At 35.1% G+C, this 18,817-nt stretch overlaps 1 protein-coding gene across 1 annotated transcript in view; it reads left to right on the top strand.

The window, feature by feature from the left end:
• The first annotated feature begins 575 nt into the window (after positions 1–575).
• Positions 576–18,817, top strand: part of LOC124211342 (ornithine decarboxylase 1) — a 41,271-nt gene continuing 23,029 nt past the window's right edge. Inside the window, exon 1 of the mRNA XM_046610306.2 lies at positions 576–973. The gene's annotated coding sequence lies outside the window, so the exon portion shown is untranslated. The remainder of the gene's footprint in view (positions 974–18,817) is intronic.

Raw genomic sequence — 18,817 nt, 5'->3', positions numbered from 1 at the left:
TAAAAGTGGTTCGCAAAATGTCCCTCGATTCTGCCGCTAATTTCAACCACTAGTGGCGCTAGTAGTTACCTGACGAGCTTGCGCGACGTCAGCGAGGGCAGCGAGCGTGTCAGAAGTCTACTACTAGCGCCACGTAGAGGAACTAAAAAACGGGGACAAACGCGTACAATTTTTTGGTATACGAGCAGTGGTGAGTGTCAGGGGGCTGCCTAAAACCATGTTACAAGATCTTCGGACTACGGAGTGCTATAATATTATTATATTAGCATCATAATTAACTAACGCTATTATCTCCAATCATTATATAACGCTACCACGCCATTTGCGCACTCGGAACTAAGAGCTACACTATAAGCAACTTACGCTATACCATATAGTCTGGAGATAAGAGGATTGTAAAAGATAGATACATGTATAGGTATATCTGCAGTCAACGCCTCCCGTGGTATATATATACTCTACGGATGTTACACAGGATAGTGTCTATATAGAGTTATATACCCAACGGCGGATGAAAGAGAAGTAGAAGAAGGACAATAGAATCGTTCTTCTAGGTGTTTCTATATTCTTTGCCACAATCCCAAATTGCTCCATGATTACTCGTGCATACGAGAATTTCGAGGTAGTCGGCCGCAGTCGGCCATTCGCAATTGTGATTTGCAGGAAGGCAGGCTCGCGTTTCGGGTGATATTTCTGACTTTTTTCAATCGCATCTCGTATATCCAACATTGCAAGGTTCACATTATGTCAGTGTATGCAACCTAGCAGTTTCGCATATCGCAAACGAATGTTTTGTCCCGTATTACTTGGTCAAAAGTCCATCGCCAGTGAACTCGACAACTGGTCTCGACGCGGAATAATATCGTTTTCCTCCAAATCTTACTGACTGATTTTTGGGAACCAGTCACCGAAAACTTCCATCATTCCGTCATCAACCAAGAGCCAACCCGTAGGGTGGCAATCTTCTGTTAAGGTAACCACCTCATTCTTTTGCTAAATACATTTTTTTTCTCCATTCTATTCTGTGTTTCGCCAATGTCAAACAGTCGTTCAACTCAACTTCTACAAATCATGTGAAATCCGAACTACCCTATGTAACCAATGAATCATCAAATCGACGTCAGTCAATCTACTTAGCTTATTGTAAATTCGTTATTCAAACCATATTATTGACAGGAACTAACAAACCAGGAGTGCATTACATAACGACAATATGTTTGTGGTTGATGTATTCACCATTACACTAGCTTGTCCATTGACCACATACTTAGAAATTATTAATCCACGTGATAAGTTGTACTTTCAGAGTTGATCCAACATGTTCCATGTTCATTTTCTATTTCCTTCAACAATTTATTGCAGTGACATATCAATGAGAATATTTCATTGTCAATGGCAATGTTTAATAGTTTGTTGAAATCGTTTTGTTCAATTGGATTTCTCGCCTTATCACATATGCTTATTCTTATCTAAGAATCTTGGATTTTACTGTTAGACATAATTTCAGACTAGTGATATGTTGCATCAATTTGGCCTTTATGAAATCTAATACGAAGCTGCTCTTATAATCTTTTACATGTTTTTTTTTGTAGTCACATTTTTATCATCCATTCACATAGTGCATACCTACCGTTAAGTTCATTTGTCATTTTGCATTTACGCTGAGCATCTAACATGGCAGTCAATTTTTCTAATACAATATATTATTCTATGTTTAATTCGAATGCGTTGTTTTTTTCATTCTATAGTATTTTAGATAAGAAAAAAACTTCATCAGTAGGTAGCAAAATTGTTGTCATTTAGCATTTTAGAGATTTATGTTATCCTGTATTTCAATTTTTTTCTGGCTCTGGTCATGCAGCCGTCGACGACTGCATATCTGATAGCTGTAAACGGCAGTGCAGTTGGCAACTGCAAACCAATAGCATAGTTGTTACCTCGTGCGTATTAGCAATAAAGCACGATAATTTATTAAATCTGTAACGAGAGTTTGAGGAATGCGGAACCTGCTCCATGAAATAAAAAAAATAATAAAAATAAGTTTGACCATCTCAAGTCTCGAATTTTCGCCAGTTCACTGGGCTAATACCTTGGCTGCTGCACCATCTGCTCACTTACGGATGATATATAACAGAAAGTACTTTAATTAAAAGAAGACAAATTTCTGAGCTGCCAACCATGCTGCCGTTTACGACTACCGACTGCGCAGCCATTCTTGGCTGTCTGTACACTACCTTTTTTTTGTATTTAGAACAAAACTTTGGAATCAAAGTTAGGTTACAAAAATTGTTTACATTACTTATACAATGCGTGTTGAGATTTATTGTAAGAAGAAACATGGTTGAATCTTTGAAATTCGACTTTGAAATGTATTACCGTTATCGCTTTTTTTTCATGTTCAATCTTATCAGCAATCCTTTTGCTGAACTGGTTGTTATTCCGCGATACTAAATATCATCATTTTTATGTATCGCTTGCGTGTTAAACGTTGTGCTGATACACAGTTGCAAAAATCGAAGGCTTATCCTCTTTTATTTAAAAAAGTATGTAATTTTAAAGTTATGTAACTTTGCCAAAAAAATGTGTGTCAACAACTTATTAAAGTTTTGACAAAAATTTTTAAACCTAACTAACGCACAAGTTACCATAGAAGGGGTTTTAAATAATACAAATCAATTCAGCAAAATGCATCTTGAAGGTGATACTGCCATCTTGAAAATCCTTTTTATCAAAATTTTACTGTTTGTTGCAAAGTTGTTTAGCTTTGAAATCACGTGTTTTTTCAGGTATACCTGAGAGATATACAGTGATTTTTGTGAGCAATATATTTTATAATTTTGCATAAGGTTGAAATTCATATCTTCAATGTGATGTAAGATGAACAAGAAATCACAATTATCCACGTTTAATATTTACATCATAGGAGCTTCTGTTGTAAATTGGAATAATTTACACTTATGAAGTATCGATTCTTTATTCCTAATAGCTTCGCTACAAATACATTAACACCTCGAAATTCAACCTTACAGAATGAAAATTAGAAATCAATCATAGTATCCAGTGTACTCCTTGCAAAATTTTTCAATGCCTTCTGAAACAGCGGACATACGACCCTTGCGAACGATACAAGCATGCCTCGCACGCCAACTGTGAACTCTATGAACCATGTACTTGATGGCTTGTAGATAACTGTCATTCTATGTCGTTTACACGAAGTGCGAACAGCCAGCCAGATAATGCTTATCATTATATTTGTAAAACTTGTATAGTATAAATAATAGCTTCAATTGTCGATACACTACTAGTATTAGCACTCAATCTCTGAAGTGTGGTGCTTTCCTCTATTGTGTTTTGTTCCTCCAAGAGATAGAATATTTCATTGTCCTCGTTATAACTTTCGATTAGTTCAGCTGAAGCTACGCGGGAATACACTATATGTGGAGATTTTCATTGTATATGTTATAGGAAGGCACGAGAATTGAGTCCCATAATCAGGTGTGTCTTTCTTCGTTCTCTTTCTTACAATCATTGCTTTTCTGTTACGTTATGTCATCAGTCAATAGGCTGTAAAAAAAAATTTTTTTCTAGCTCTTATCACAAAAATAACTAATCGTCCCCCAGAGAGAAATCGACAAAGTATGGCTTTATGAAAAAATTTCAAAACTTGGAACCATGCGATTTTGTATCTGCTATCCAAGTAAAATTTATTTTCCCTCTCATTTAATTATTATTATATTTGGAATTTGATTTGAAATATCTTGGGAACCATGCCTTTGCTGCAAGTTGAGGTTAGTAATATTATCGTAACAAAAATTTAGGAAATAATTTGCTATGTTTCAATGTTGGAACAACTTTGAAGGAGTTAGGTTTTCACAATATGCATATGTTTGGCTTTATTTTGTGAAACTTTTTACTCTGTCTGAATAGATCATACAAAATCGCACTTCTAATTCTCCTCACAGTTTTGGTAATTGTTACTATACAAATAGCGCATTCTATACATATACAGTGTCTGTTAAGGGCATAGTCCAATATTGCGGAAAGTGTTTATATTATACCAGGTTTGTAGTCCTGTTACAATTGGGTACAAATAAGACTGATCATCAGGTTGAAATTCATTAAATCAAAACACGGTAACATTAGTGTATTAATGCACAATTAGGAAGTATCGTTATTTACTGAGGTTGAAGATAGCAACATTATTGCAAGAATAAATAGTTACATGACACGTCACCGATTTAAGCATATTGACGAGAATCCATCCATTTTTTCATAAAGTATGAATTCAATTTAAAATTTTTTGTGGTATGATCATTCTGATGTTGCCAAGTGCGCTCTGGTCAGCTAGAACCGATATTATCACATGAACGAATAATTCAAAAGTTTGCAAAATATAAACCCAAATATTATCTCGCTGTGAAATAAATAGATGGAAAATCTGTAAGATACTCATTTAGTCATTTTATCAAATACATAAATGGACCTTGCAATTTGGTTGCACCATTCTTTTTCTACGCGATACCTACTAGACAAGATTTAGTTTGTCAAGTATTATATTATTTTCAGCAAAAAAATCAGCCTTAGTTTGATTTCAGAAAATCAACTGTCATCAAATTGTTCATTGCTTCTGTATCGAAATGTTTTGCCTAAAGGGACAATAAGTTCATAAGTCAAAGTCATTGTTCACTTGTAATTTATTTACTAAATATCGTGTACAGTGATACATTTTTGTAATATGGAAAAAGACATAAAAAACAAGTAAAACCCGTATACAGTGATATAATTGAAAGTAGAGGTATTTCAGATAAGATGAATAACAGTGTGATAGCATCTATCGTTTAATTACTGTGCAATAATTAATTGCGATGAGTTACAATTGAGTAACTTTTTTAAGACGACTTGACTGCTACCAGACCTGGTTATATGGTTTACATGCTGTCAAAACAGTTCTCTGTGCAGAAAATCAGAAGGTTGTGCCAAAATTCATATTACTTACTTTGCTTGTTTGATGCTTTTCCTGCGTTGTGTCTTGTAAGGTCAGTTATAATTGGTACGAGGTACTCTGCTAGTTCGACTTATTCCACCTCGCTGTGTTCGATAAATTGAGCATTCAGTGTTATGTGTCTAGCTTCATGTACCTGAAGCTTTGATCGATCAAGATTATGGAATTTTCAGATTTCAAAGCTACTGGAATTTCATCAATTCTTTAAATATTTATCATGGAATCTCAATATTAGCCAAGAATTGAGGTTTCAATCAAAGTTGATCGGTCGGAACTTCAGGTATATCTCGCTTCTGAACCAAGCACCATGAAATGATAAATTTATTTGACAAATGTTACGTAATACAAGACTTGGTAGAAAAAAGGTACACAGTGTCAAATGTGAAATTAATCTGCCATCGTTTGAACTCTTACTTTAAAGCGATCAACATTTACATACATAAAACTCATTCAATGAACACATTTGCTCTCGCATTGGTATTTACTATAATTTTGTAGACAGACTCATTTTTAGATTCTGAAAATGTTCAAATTTGACACCTTACAAAAGCGACATAAAATGACTTTAATGCACCGTCAAGTTGAACGATGTATTCTGTGGTCAAATTCTACGATGATGGTATCCTCCGACTGGCCATTCCAAGTTTGAAAATACCTTTGCTATCCATACATCAGAAGTGTCGATTACAATTGAGTGAAAGCTCGTGGTATCTGAAATTTAAAAAGAATGTTTTGATTTTTAGGGAATTACTGATTTGGGGAAAAATTTTTATAGCAACTATACTGACATGAGATCCTTGTGACGCTGATGAGTTTTGGTATTAATTAGTTATTTTTATTTACTCTGTTACACTTTTCCTATTCTCTTGACATTAAAATAAATGACATAAAACAATATTATACATTTTGAATATTTTCTCACTCAGAGTTATTACACGAAGAATATATTAAACCATTGATGTTATTGAAATTAATATTCGCCAAATTTTTAGCTTGCATCGCATCACATAAAAATTTCCATCATATGATGATAAAAGAATAAACAAGAAGTGTAGGAATAACTTTGTTGGATGTGAAGCTTTCTGCTTATGCATCGCTGAGCACAGGTCGAGGTACATATGTATCTGAAACCTCATTGGAAAATTATACATGATGGTACAATCTAGTGCCGATATTAGATACAGTCTTCTAAGTAGAACACTTATAACCAAGCTATATTTCATGATCCCGTCAAACGACATGTCAAGCAGTAAAATATGTTTGCTACATAATATACATATCAGCGCTAAAATTCAGCGTTTATAAATATCTGATTACATTATCATCATTGGTCGTATTCTGAACCAATCTCCATACAGTTAAATACTCAGTCAAAACTGAAACTGTTTTTTGAATTTACCACACTTGAATCTGGAAATGAATAATTTTTATCAACACTTGCTGAATGCATTGGAATTCGCAAATGAACATTAGATTTAATATCACAATTCTACTTTTAAGATTACATGATGATACATATGTCTGGAAGTTTTTTTCTATTATGCGTGTCAGCGTAGTGTTTGTGCGAGTCGTTTGCATGAGGATTATTAATTCACATACTGCTTCAATTTCGTATCTCAAGTCTTGTTTCTGTCCCATCGTCCACTGTAAAATAAAAATGCATCCTACAAAGCATGCTGTTCTGCATTATACACATTTTCTTGTGTCAAGCTATGAATACTTGCTTGATGGTTAGACTTGTATTAGTGAAATAAATTTTCAAATTCTGTCTTGTAAACAAATATTCTATCATGTTAGACGAACATAATACATTTTTGCACGCACGTTTTTCAGATTGTGCCTGCTATTTGATGGCCACAAATAATTCAGCAACTTACACCTCTCATAACCTTAATTGTACAAGCATAATTGTTTAAAAAACTAAAAGCTACTCGTGCCATATTTTTGCGTTGCAATATTGTTACTTTTCAGCATACAATTTAGTGTACGTCCTATTTAATGGTTGATCATCATTTCTTGCTGTGGGCATGTGTACAAGTGGAAGTGTCTCGCTATTAGAAAGAGCACGAAGATCTAAACCACGGTCTTACATACAGATCTTGCAAGCAACTGAAGTTTGAGTGGTGGGAGTAGCCGCGTTATTGTCCAGATTTTTTTTGCCACTACTGGCCACTACGCGGCGCTGTCAGTTATTCATAGACATATGAATGATATTACAACGTAAGGTTATATTCGAATAGCATATGACTGTGATTAAAATTAATAACACGAGAGAGATATGCAATGACGACTAATTTCTGTGCGGTTCCGACCTGCAACACGGGTCGAAAATCAGTGAAAGAGAAGTGCTCCGTAAAAAAAGTAAATAATTTCGCTCGAAGCTGTTTTGTATTTCGCCGTAAACATTCATATACATGTATGACTGTGTATGAGTATCAAAAAGATTGGTTAGGGTTCCGTCAAATAATAATAATAATAAGCTTATGAATAACTCTTAGCGCCGCTCTTGTGGCCATAAGTTGTACTTTTGTTTCGGACGTGAACTGACAACCCCCCACCACGTTCGTTGCAAGACCTGTATGTAAGACCGTGATCTAAACAGACCTGCTTTCTCTTTCTAATCGCAGCCATTGCAACTAACTAGACCATGGACTTAGGAAGTTAGGAATAGACACAGACTTATGGACGAAGCCTCCGCTTGTGGAGGTATCCCAAAAGACGGAAGGGGAATCGAGTCGATCAGTCATCTTGATAGGAGCTATTTACGCGCCACTTTCAAACCAGCCACCCTACATAATAACTACTATCAAAGGAGCTTACTCATAAATATAAGCTCAACTTTAGTGTCTTATTTTCTTGAATAATAATTTATATTGTTTTATTTCGAAATGGTCATCTTTTTTGATAATTATATGAATATTGACTAAATGAAAAATTTTAACTGTATAACGTAACGGCTCTCTAAAGTATTTATTCAGGGTAGAGAAATTATGATTTTTATCTAACAATCACCAATCTGTGACGTAAATTTGCACTATTTAAGATTCAATTTATTTGAATCAGCTCCAAACTTATATCTCTATTTGAAAGCAAAGTGAGCTATAACTTTTTTTTATATACAAATTGTATATGCATATAACATGTGTTTACATCAAAATTGGTTAAGCTTTGGGCATAGAACATTTTACCTTGTCCATGGTAAACATTACCTTGGATCTAAATGAAGTTTCCCAGTCAAAGGTAGCGCGAAATTAACTCCAACCCAGCGCAAAATATCTGTAAATAAACGTGGTTGTAGGGAATCTAGGTGAAAAGTAATTGACGAAATAAGCGCATATGCACAATTTTAATTTTACTTACAAAGGATAATAATATGACACCACAACAAACCTATATGACGAAATTAAAAGCAATATGGATCTTATTACGTGCGAATCACGTGCATTACGTGCAAACATTTGAATCATGTATACTTACAGAAGGTGAGAAAAACCCTCACCCAAAGGCCATACAAAAATCCGAAGTCCCCATAGTACAAATGAATGTAGTACGTATAATAAGTATAAGTACAAGATGACTAAGTATGGATATTAAATAACATGCAGTTATAAAAATATGTAACAAAATTAGAAACAATTTGAACAACATCGTATAGTCTATCCGGTGCAGAGCTGTAAATAACATGAAACACAGTCACAAGCATCAAAAACCATAGCCTCAGAAAAAGTATTAGTAGCATAACTAATAGCATTTTGTACAGACAGCTTTCACTAACTCCGAACAATTCTAGTTTATTGAATGTATGCCTATCACTAGGTGCCGCAGCTACAGTTTTTTCACCAATGTAATACAGTCTAATTTTCACGTATGTCTGGCCAATCGCTGAAGTCAAATAGTTCTCTAAGGCCATTTGATCATGAAAATGATCATGTAAATCATGGAACAAGCTGCTCATTTAAATCAAGTTTGACAGTACACAAGTTGACAAATAGTCTTCTGAGAATTTTCTCTAAAAATTTCCAACCACTTTGCGTATCACTTTTTCCACTGCACAACAAGTACGCTGTACACTATCTGATAGGTAATACAAACCACCTCGACTTTTCAATCATATCAGAGTACTTTTTGGATCTGATTCAGTACCCGACAAAGCGTTGACACTTGTTTCGCAGATTACAGATGTTTGACGACAAAACCGGCAATATATACAATAATCCTGTCAGAAAATTCTGATATACTTCGTATAAAAGGTAGATACAAATAATCATTGAGAACAGTAGAAGTGTTATTTAAGTCGAATATCGGGTCACTATCGATTAGTTGAGCAGCAGGTGTAGAAGAATTCGTTATATCCTCTGGTTATCGATATGTTCTACAGCGCAATACAATTGCTTGCGTCTGATTCTCGATTTTCAGAATGTATAAGCAATTTTTTAAAAGCTGCTTTAAATTGTCGGACTGTGGGATTATTATGATAACCTCCATGTAAGCGAATGCAGCAAAAAAATTACTCCATAATTTTGGTTCAACTTGTATGTTGGTATATAGATGTGTTAGTACTCATTTTTTAATCGCACAGTGCATGGAAAATGCCTTTCAGACATTCGATACAGATTAAAAATCTTAAGAAGTCCATTTTGCACTGTGTATTGAGAATACTGCGTCCCGTGTCACCTTGTTTTAAACTTAATATGTAATACCGACATGCATCAAGTTTCGTGATTAATTCTGCTATATTCTCGGGATGGATTGGCTTTTTGAAGCCTGCCTTTGTCAAATTTTTCGAATTGAATATATCAAAGAGTTTGTTGAATAATTCAAGAAATTCTTTGGTGGGTGCAGAGGTTTTAAAATAACCGAGCTGCAAATTTGTTCTACACAATTTAAAACTATTTGCAAGAGATGTGCCAAGTACCTGTGTGGCAAATTTCACTTTCATTTTTTGTGTGTGATAGGCTATGTGGCCTGAACGTAACTTGTTGCTTAAATGAAGTGCTTCTCCTTGTATTTTATGGATCTTTGTGATGTAATTCCATGAAATCAAGTTTCCATTTCCATTCATGATTGTACATTTCGAATCCTCCAGTATGTTACGTACCAGTTTAACCATGTGACAACGATCTGGAATAATGTACACTTTTCCCAACGTCCCCAGATGCAAAAACATTGGTTGCAAAGTAGTAAGGTCGTCCAACTGAGACTGAGTTGTTTTACCATAGAAATGTTACGGATATCACTTTTACACCAGATTCTTGTAGCATGGTTAAACACTGTTGGACGAGAGTGGCTTTGATGCGCAGTTTTGCCACCGGTTAAGAAATAGTCGACTGGGATTTTCCATGAATTGTTTATACATACAAACAAAAACGCTAGAGCATCTTTGGCAATGGTTTGTGTATCGCTAGCTATATTAGTACCCATATCCTCATAGCCGCTAGACTACGGTCCGTCGTACTCGTGCTGGCATATAGACATCTCTTCAAAACCCAGACAACCAATCAACAAATGATCTACCATGTTAGCACGTTCTTTGATGGGATTGAACGATTCAGTGTTAAAGCCAGATTCCCAACTCACTGATCTATACCACTTGAAATATGCCTTAGGGTGCGGGAAGCACGAGTCAAATTTTTCACGTAGATAATTATAAGCATTTGGTCAGTAATAATGCAAGGTTAAAGCAAAAGAGCGTAGCTCAGGTGCAAACTTCTTTGGTAGTATGCCAAGCTTATTTTTTGTTACCACACGTTTCAGTACATTTTTGGTTGACATACTTGTTAAAACATCCAGATCTTCATCCGTGATTTTGTTACGTTGTTTCAACTTAGACAACTTGTTCTTCAACGATGCAATTTGTTTTCTTTTAGACGATTCCCTCGTTTTAAATTTCTTACTTGTTGCTGATGTGAGACTTTTTGCTGTTTTATTATTCTAGGTAAGCGTAACTTTGTTGGAGAATTAAGAACAAGGTACTTCGAAATCGTCGTAGCTTTATCAGTTGATTTTGGTGGTAGTAGTGTTTGAGAAGACAAATCTTTCATAGTACGATAGTCCTTACCAGATGGAAATATAAATATTGAATGATAATTACATATTGCATCAACATTTCTATACATGTGAACAATTACGTGCATGTGAATGACATTGGTGATTTACAAATAATAATTTCCTGTTTTTCTTGACGACTGAAACTCGTTAATTCTTTAACGTCATCCACAGTAAGAGCTGCATGCTCTATGGTGTATGAGGTTGTTTCTCTGTCAGTACACACATCATGTAATTTCAGCTTTGTTGATATTATTTTTTCAACCTTATCCGCACTAAAGGCTGCATCATCTTTGGAGTGCTTACGTATGGTTGCTTTTTTGTCAATATTTATGTTGCATATCTCTTGTAATACTGCAATTTCTTATTTGTTAGTTGCAGTCACGGAGTAGTAGGAAGGAGACAAAACTCAGCGATAAACCTTGTCCCCAGTTTCAACGTAACGTAAGAAGAATTGTCTGAATGCGATTTAAGCGCCTCTCACGGAAGAAATTGAAATTTTCGCTATATAATCTAAAAAAAAAAAAAAAAACAAGGGTACTGATCGCAACCTATAAACCTCCATGCTATAAAAATACTTCGTAAATTCGTAAAATACGCATTTGAAGTAAGTGAAGTTAGTGAAAACAGAGTAATTGCTTTTCCAACCTCAACCGACATTAAATGAGAGGAAAAGGTGGCAAACGGCGAATCGTAAGATCATAGGGAGAAGGGGGAAGAGTGCTATACGAGCTTACACCGCAAGAGGTGCTTAAATCGCACCTTGACAATTCCTCTTACGTTGCCCCGAAAGCTGGGCCAACTTTTCAGTCGAGCGCTGTTCGAGTGTTGTCTCCTATTACTACTCCATGGTTGCAGTATTACACTCATCAGAAACTGCACCGACCTAGAAAAACACATAATGTACATTAGCACAGCTGAAAATCATTCAATACTTATATAGGAAAACCTTACAAATAGTTTATGAAACTCACGATTGGAACAGCATCATTCTTGAGCCTAAGTCTACTCACAGAAGTTCAATCGAATGATTCACTTGGAAAGTGATACGAACATAAAAATGAGGATTTGAGTAAAGAAGCTTCCGTTAATCCCATACGCTCAATCCATGTCCTTCGTGTATCACGACTTTTTGGAAAACTAAAATGTACATACCAATGAAATATAATACTGAGCCCATCACTACGAATGTTTACAATTTTTAAACGTGACTTAAGCATGGAATATCATTTTATTGTGTTTTTCAAGCTGTGACTGGGCCCTGCTTTTTCTGTTAGACCTATTACTGCAACCTATTGCTAGACAGTGGGGCATGTTGTGTCCAGAGTTGAAAACTCAAATAATAAGTTTACGAATGGAGCACATATTATTTGTAGTTTACAAGTATTACAACCACACAAATGAAAGTAAATTTGAATGCGTTGAGATATAAATGTATTGGATATCATAACTTATGAAATTTTTAGTACGATCTGTCTCGATAGGTTTCTACATAGATACATATACTTACCAAGTACATAAATTTATATTAAAATATTACATTCACCACTATATCACTTGCTCAATATTACGGCCTTCCGTTTGCTCTTTGCGTTGTTTTTAAACGCACAAGCGGCATAAGCAGTATGTATAAATACTAAGTCGTGATATGTTGCACTGCATCTACATCCATTAGCATCTATTCAATAATCAACTGGTTTGAAAGTGGCGCGCGAATGGCTCCTATGAATATGGCTGTCGTTCTGATTATTCTTCCGTCTTTTGGGATAACCCCCGTGCCAAGAATACCACTTTGCGTTCCGTCCATAAGTCCGTGGGAATAGGGGGACATAGCCATAAAGATAAAAACAGAGTAGGTAAGTTAACCATACAGGCGTCCAGTCGACAAAAAGAGAGAGGTAGAAAATCGAGTGACTTCTCTATCTTTTTCTACCAAGTATGCGCAGTGGTAAAGCAAGTTTGCTGACACAAGCTTCTGGGTATTCTGGTCTAGAGGGCTGGGTTTCGGGCATTTTTTCAGGCTTCATATAATCGAAAAAAATACGTTTTCACCATTCATATTTTTACAGAATTTTTATTGGTGTTTAAAGAACTTGCAGTTAAATTTATGTGAAAAAAATGGACCCTGAAAAAGTTATGAGCTTTTAAATACGGTCGTGACAAAAAAACAAGTTGAGGTGGTTGGTACAATTCTAGTGCTGCCATTCATCGAGAATAGAAAAACAACGATCTTTCTTGATTATTAAGAATGTCGTTATAGCTCGTACTAAGAATTGAAAAAAAAAAAAACAAATAACAAGTATGGCGACTGTTTGAAAGCAGTATTAATATTTATTTCCTATTTTTTTCGGTTTTTTCAATTTTTTTTTAATTCGTTGTAATAATACTTTAGTAATGCCCGTGGTAGGGGCTATAGAGGGATGTATACTGAAAATTCATACCAAATGTCAAACCAAATTGTTGAATAGAACTAGAGATTTTGTCTCAACGAGGTTGAAAGATGTAGTTTGAGATGAACGCATTTTAAGTTAATGCGTTTAAAGTTTTGATGCTTATTTCAGCTAAAATATATAAAATATATCAGCTAAAATGCGAATTTTTCTTACTGTTAATCGGTCATTCCTGGGCAGATAGGAAGCCTTCTGCCGCATTAGCAGCTTCCTTACGGGCTAATCTTTTTAGCCTTGCAGCCAATAAATTTATTGAGGCGCACACTGACTGGTCATACATTGTTTCACGCAAGTGCTCATAACTTTTTCAATTTTTGGAAATTTGACATCGAATTTGAGCAAAAATATTTTTACAAGACGTAGCTGTAATAATATGCAAAAAAAAATACAATCGATTTTTTCCAAATTTCTAGACCAGAATACCCCCCTTAAATGCGTATGCAAACAAGAAGAGAACAGTCGCCCGTTTTCTTTCTCTTTCTGTCCGTCTGATCTTGCCGGTTATGCTTAATCTCATAGGGACCGAGCGTGTGTATGAGTAGCGCTGGGAGTGGCCAAATTTGTCCCTAAATTTTTAAACATTGGAAAAGCCCTGAGCTACCGAGAAACCCAAAAGTCAGAAGTAACGATATCGTTACAGATGGCCGGCGCAAGGTTTTAGGAATATTGTTTCATTCGTGTTCACTATCATTGACTCACATAACATTTCTGCAGACTTTTTGAACGGTTTGTTCTCTTTATTCACGATGTACAAATAATAGGTGGTCCAGCTGCGGCTCGACGGCTGTGATTATTGTTGCGCAGTTCAGTACTTGTCCACCAGACGGCTACGGGTCTGTAGGACCATTGTAAACAATAATGGGAGCATGCGGTGTTCGAAAGAGAGGAGGGTAATTTTAGGTTAATCATGAGATGAGCGTGTCATATTTATAAACATAGGAGCAGTAGTTGTAGTTCAAAAACATAAAATACCAAAAATAATAACAAATAAAATAAATAGAAATCATGATAAACCTATGAGGTTAAGGTTCATAACGTTGACGCAACAGAATAATCGAAAAAAGGTTGAACTTTGAAGGGTCGAACGTTTCAAAAACAGTGAACTACACTACGTAATTCTCAAAGTTGGTTGAAACATTGTGTCGCGCTTATTTTGCAATTATAACAATATTTGAGTCACAAAATTGTGCTTTGTCCGAGTATCCTATTGCGTCAACGTTACGAATTTGAAGCTGCTAAAAGCTACGTTTTCATCAACCCAGATAATTTTCTCTTTTCACGGTTCTGCTTTAGAACGTTCCGAGTATGAATTTTCGCCCATCGTCGCATTCTCATAATTATGTAATGGTGCATGATATATGATACAATTTCATCCTTGTTTTGTTCGCAAAGAAATGAAAAGTTGTAGTTCTGTATCATATGAGACACAGTAGATTCATATACAGATCGATTCTCCGATTCTGTGTGCGTACAGCAATATTTGATCACGGTTGAAATGTTTTTGTAAAACGTATTGAGTCTTTTTTAAAACTATCCCAGTAAGAGCAATTGTAACTCTCCATTTATTGTATCGATTAATTGCTTTGGGAACGATGAAAAAAGATATATCTTCCCCACATTCGTCTTGTGTACGTCGATGACAAACACAACAACTCCTGCCCATATTTAAATAATGTTTCTTTTTATACTTTATAGATATTATATTATTGATTTGTTCCGAACACTGCGTTCCGCCATTATTGTTTACATTGGTCTTACAGATCCGTAGCTGTCTGGTGAGCATGCAACGACTTATGCTAAAATAATCACAAGCCTTAGCATTGCGTGGATATGACAGCCGGACCACATATTATTCTGACAACGTGTCTTTATTTAATTTTTGATCCAAACAATGGGACCCATTCATCTTTTAACAGCCAAAGCAATTAATTAGATTATTATCTATTTATTGAAATGTTAAAATGAAAATGTTGTTGATACAACGAAACTCTTTCAAAATGAATTGAAATTTCATTGTTCTATACTGATAGGATTCTTAGAAAATAAACTATGCCAACGACGACACGCCGGTAGATAGGCAACTAAAGTTACGTCTAATTTTTAATATGATAAATTGGCTAAGTGCAGCAAAACTGTACAGTCGGGGCCAGTGATTATGAAACTGCCCATTTTGCAGCCAAGTCGATTATGGTGGCAATGCAGAATCAGCCCACAGCACCAACAATATAAAATTAAAATGGGTTATTATCTTACCTTCCTTGATTTTATAGCCTTTTTGTTTTTGTTCTTTCAGAAAAGTTGAAAGTTTCTTGAATATACACACATACAGAGTGAATATCTAACGACCGAATGGTCCGTCATTTCACGTCACATCACTCCGAGTAATATCATGTAGTAATACATTATAATTTAAACGTTATAGTTATATAATATATGGAATGCAATTTGCAGAAAATAAACTGAAATGCACGAATTGAAATCATAGAAATGAAACATGCCGTAAATGCTAGTAGAATACGTTCGTATTACGTTGATTCAAACATAGCAATATTGACAATGAAATCATTTTTGATGCATAGTGTAGATTTGAGATGCGACCATTTTTTTCAGTTGATATACATGAAAAACTAGTTCGCAATTACGAAAATTTGAAACTAAAAAAATTTTCTTTATATTCCGTTCGTAAAACTGAATTTCATGCAAAGTTTACGCTTCGGGTGATAATTTTCAAATTGTTACCCTGAGAAAACTATTACAGTCACAGTTATCATAAACCTCACAAAACATCCATTTTTTAATAAAAAAAAAATACGTCAGCATTACTCACTCATCTATACATCATGGGTCGTACGTTTAAAATGAATAACTGTGAAAACAAAAAACTTACTGAAATAAATACAGTGGTTCCTACACATCTTCGTATTTCGTATGACTATTCCCCCGAACAAGATGTCCCAAAACTTTCTGCATATACCGCGCACCAGTTACTTCTTAGTGCTAACTCCCCCTCCACGCGGCGAGAGATGTCGCGACATTGCATTGATTAGGGATGGGACTGATGTTCTGGCGAATGAGGCGGGTAACTAACTTGACCACCTCTCTCACTCGCTCCATGTACAGTCTTTCCAAAAAGTAATACGACTCGATCACCTTCAGTCAATCATTCAATGTCGCGGTAGGACAATTTTTTAAACTTCGACGGCGCAGCGCATGCGCAGTAGCTAATAGAAAGACAGTGGTGCGCGTTCCAATTGTATCATAGTTTAGTGCCGTCGGCGCGATGGCGGTAGGTTTGTGTGAGGGCGCTGTGGGCGGTGCTAATTTGTCCGATAGTCGTAAAGTAGGGTACTTCTGTATTATGGAGTGTAGATGTAAGAAGGACTGTGTCCATGTATAGAAAGTGTCTGTAAAGTAGAGTACACATAAGATGGCGTTTCTGTAACAAAAGAGACATATTTAAAAAAAGCACCCAAAATTATTAGAGCAGGAGAGAATTAAACGGAGAAAGATAGATATCTGTTTTGTGAAGGCGCTGTTTAAAAAAAAAACTTATTAAATGAAATTTTTAAGTCCCAATTAAATACAGTTATTCGTTCTATTTATTAAATCTATCGTTAAAAAATTTGTAATTCTGGATTGGGTACCAATAACGTCTTGTAGCAAGTTTTTAGATTATATTGAGTATATTTTAATTTCACTACCTTAGCAGTTGACCATGCATTTCGTTCACTTTTATCAACTAATCTGGTTATTCCAACTACTATATACTGCTACCTTCCATTGACATACTTCACTTCTTATGGATGTATCTCGGTTGACTCTATAAGATGTGTATAGATCTTTGTTTACACTTACTGTAGCGTATTTCCAAATACGTCTGTTCTAAACTTCTCGGCGCAATACGACTGTTCTAAATGGCCCGCCAAAATACATCTGTTTCTATAGGATTCGTCGATATACAGGATAAGGTAAAAGTATGGAAGCACCTAAATAATGCGACGGCGATGGCCAAAAAACCACCTAGGTCAAGCTTTACGTAATTTTCAACAAGGAATTCAATCGTTACCTTGGATTTGACCTTGAACCAAAATGCTAACGTCGACTTTTTTTTAATGGTAACCCCTTTTTTCGCGTCCAGAATCAGAAGAGCCGAAATTTTTACGTACTGTTGTGTTTCACTGTTATTGGACAAAGTGACTCCTAGGGGTCAATTAGGAGTCAAAATAGGACTAATAAATAAGGTTAATTTTAAGAATATACATTTTCGTGAAAGATATTTCAAATAAAAGTTCTCAAGTTTGGTCAGGCGGATCTGATCATGTCCTAAAACTTCACTTCCAGGTCAAAGTTCGAGGTCATTCGAAAGTTAACTTAAGGGGGTTCCTAACCCAAGAGCATTGCATAACATTAATGATTTTCAAAATTGTACGGGTTCGGGAGTAGAGGAAGTAAAAAATTAGGCAAATTGGTTTTAAAAGTACGCAATTTCAGCTTTAATTGAAAAATAAATAGGAACCCCCTTAAAAACTTACAACGGAAACACCTATTTTTCACTATGAATTTTAAAAAAGTGCAAAATCTACCATTCAGATTTGGATTGAAATCGGCGGTTAAAATAATTATGTTCCCTTTGGGGTGGTTTTTTCACATTTATTTTTACTCCCAATTGACCGTTGGCTGTAACTTTGATCAAAAGCCGAGATACATTTACGTGCGAACTTTACGTAAAATTTTCCGATTTTGTTGATTCTGGACTCAAAAATAGAAGTTTCCTTTTAAAAGAAAACACTTGACCTGGAAATAACCTTGAAATTGTGCGTCAAGTTCAAATGCAAGGTCACAAATGAATTCCTTGTTGAAAATTAAGTGAGGCTTGACTTTGGTTATCTTTTTTTTTTTTTTTACTACCCCGAATGAATTATCCAGGTGTTTCCATACTTTTTTCTCACCCTTTATTGTAGTATTATCATATTTATTATAGTAGTTTCAATTATGCAAATATTTTTCTAATACTATGTAGAACTAGCACCAAAATCGATTTTGTCGATTTGCCCTTATGGGTATTCAGTCTATCAATTCTATATTATAGCTCTTTGTTTTGAACATTCAGCATTTTAACTTTTCTATATTTCGACTTTCCATATTTGAAGAACTCTATAAAATATATTTTCGAAATTCACTATTGAGAAACATCTATTTTTTAATTTTCTTATATTTTTAACCTCATCTGTTTTACTTACAACTTTATTGAGTGCTTATTGTGTTTTACAACAATTTCAAATGAAGAAACCACGATAACACGGAAAAAAAAAACAACATT

Source organism: Neodiprion pinetum, chromosome 2 (assembly GCF_021155775.2).
Source record: "Neodiprion pinetum isolate iyNeoPine1 chromosome 2, iyNeoPine1.2, whole genome shotgun sequence".
Lineage (NCBI taxonomy): Eukaryota > Metazoa > Arthropoda > Insecta > Hymenoptera > Diprionidae > Neodiprion > Neodiprion pinetum.
The sequence above is the reverse complement of the archived record's forward strand: the minus strand, read 5'-3'. Positions and strand labels throughout refer to the sequence as shown.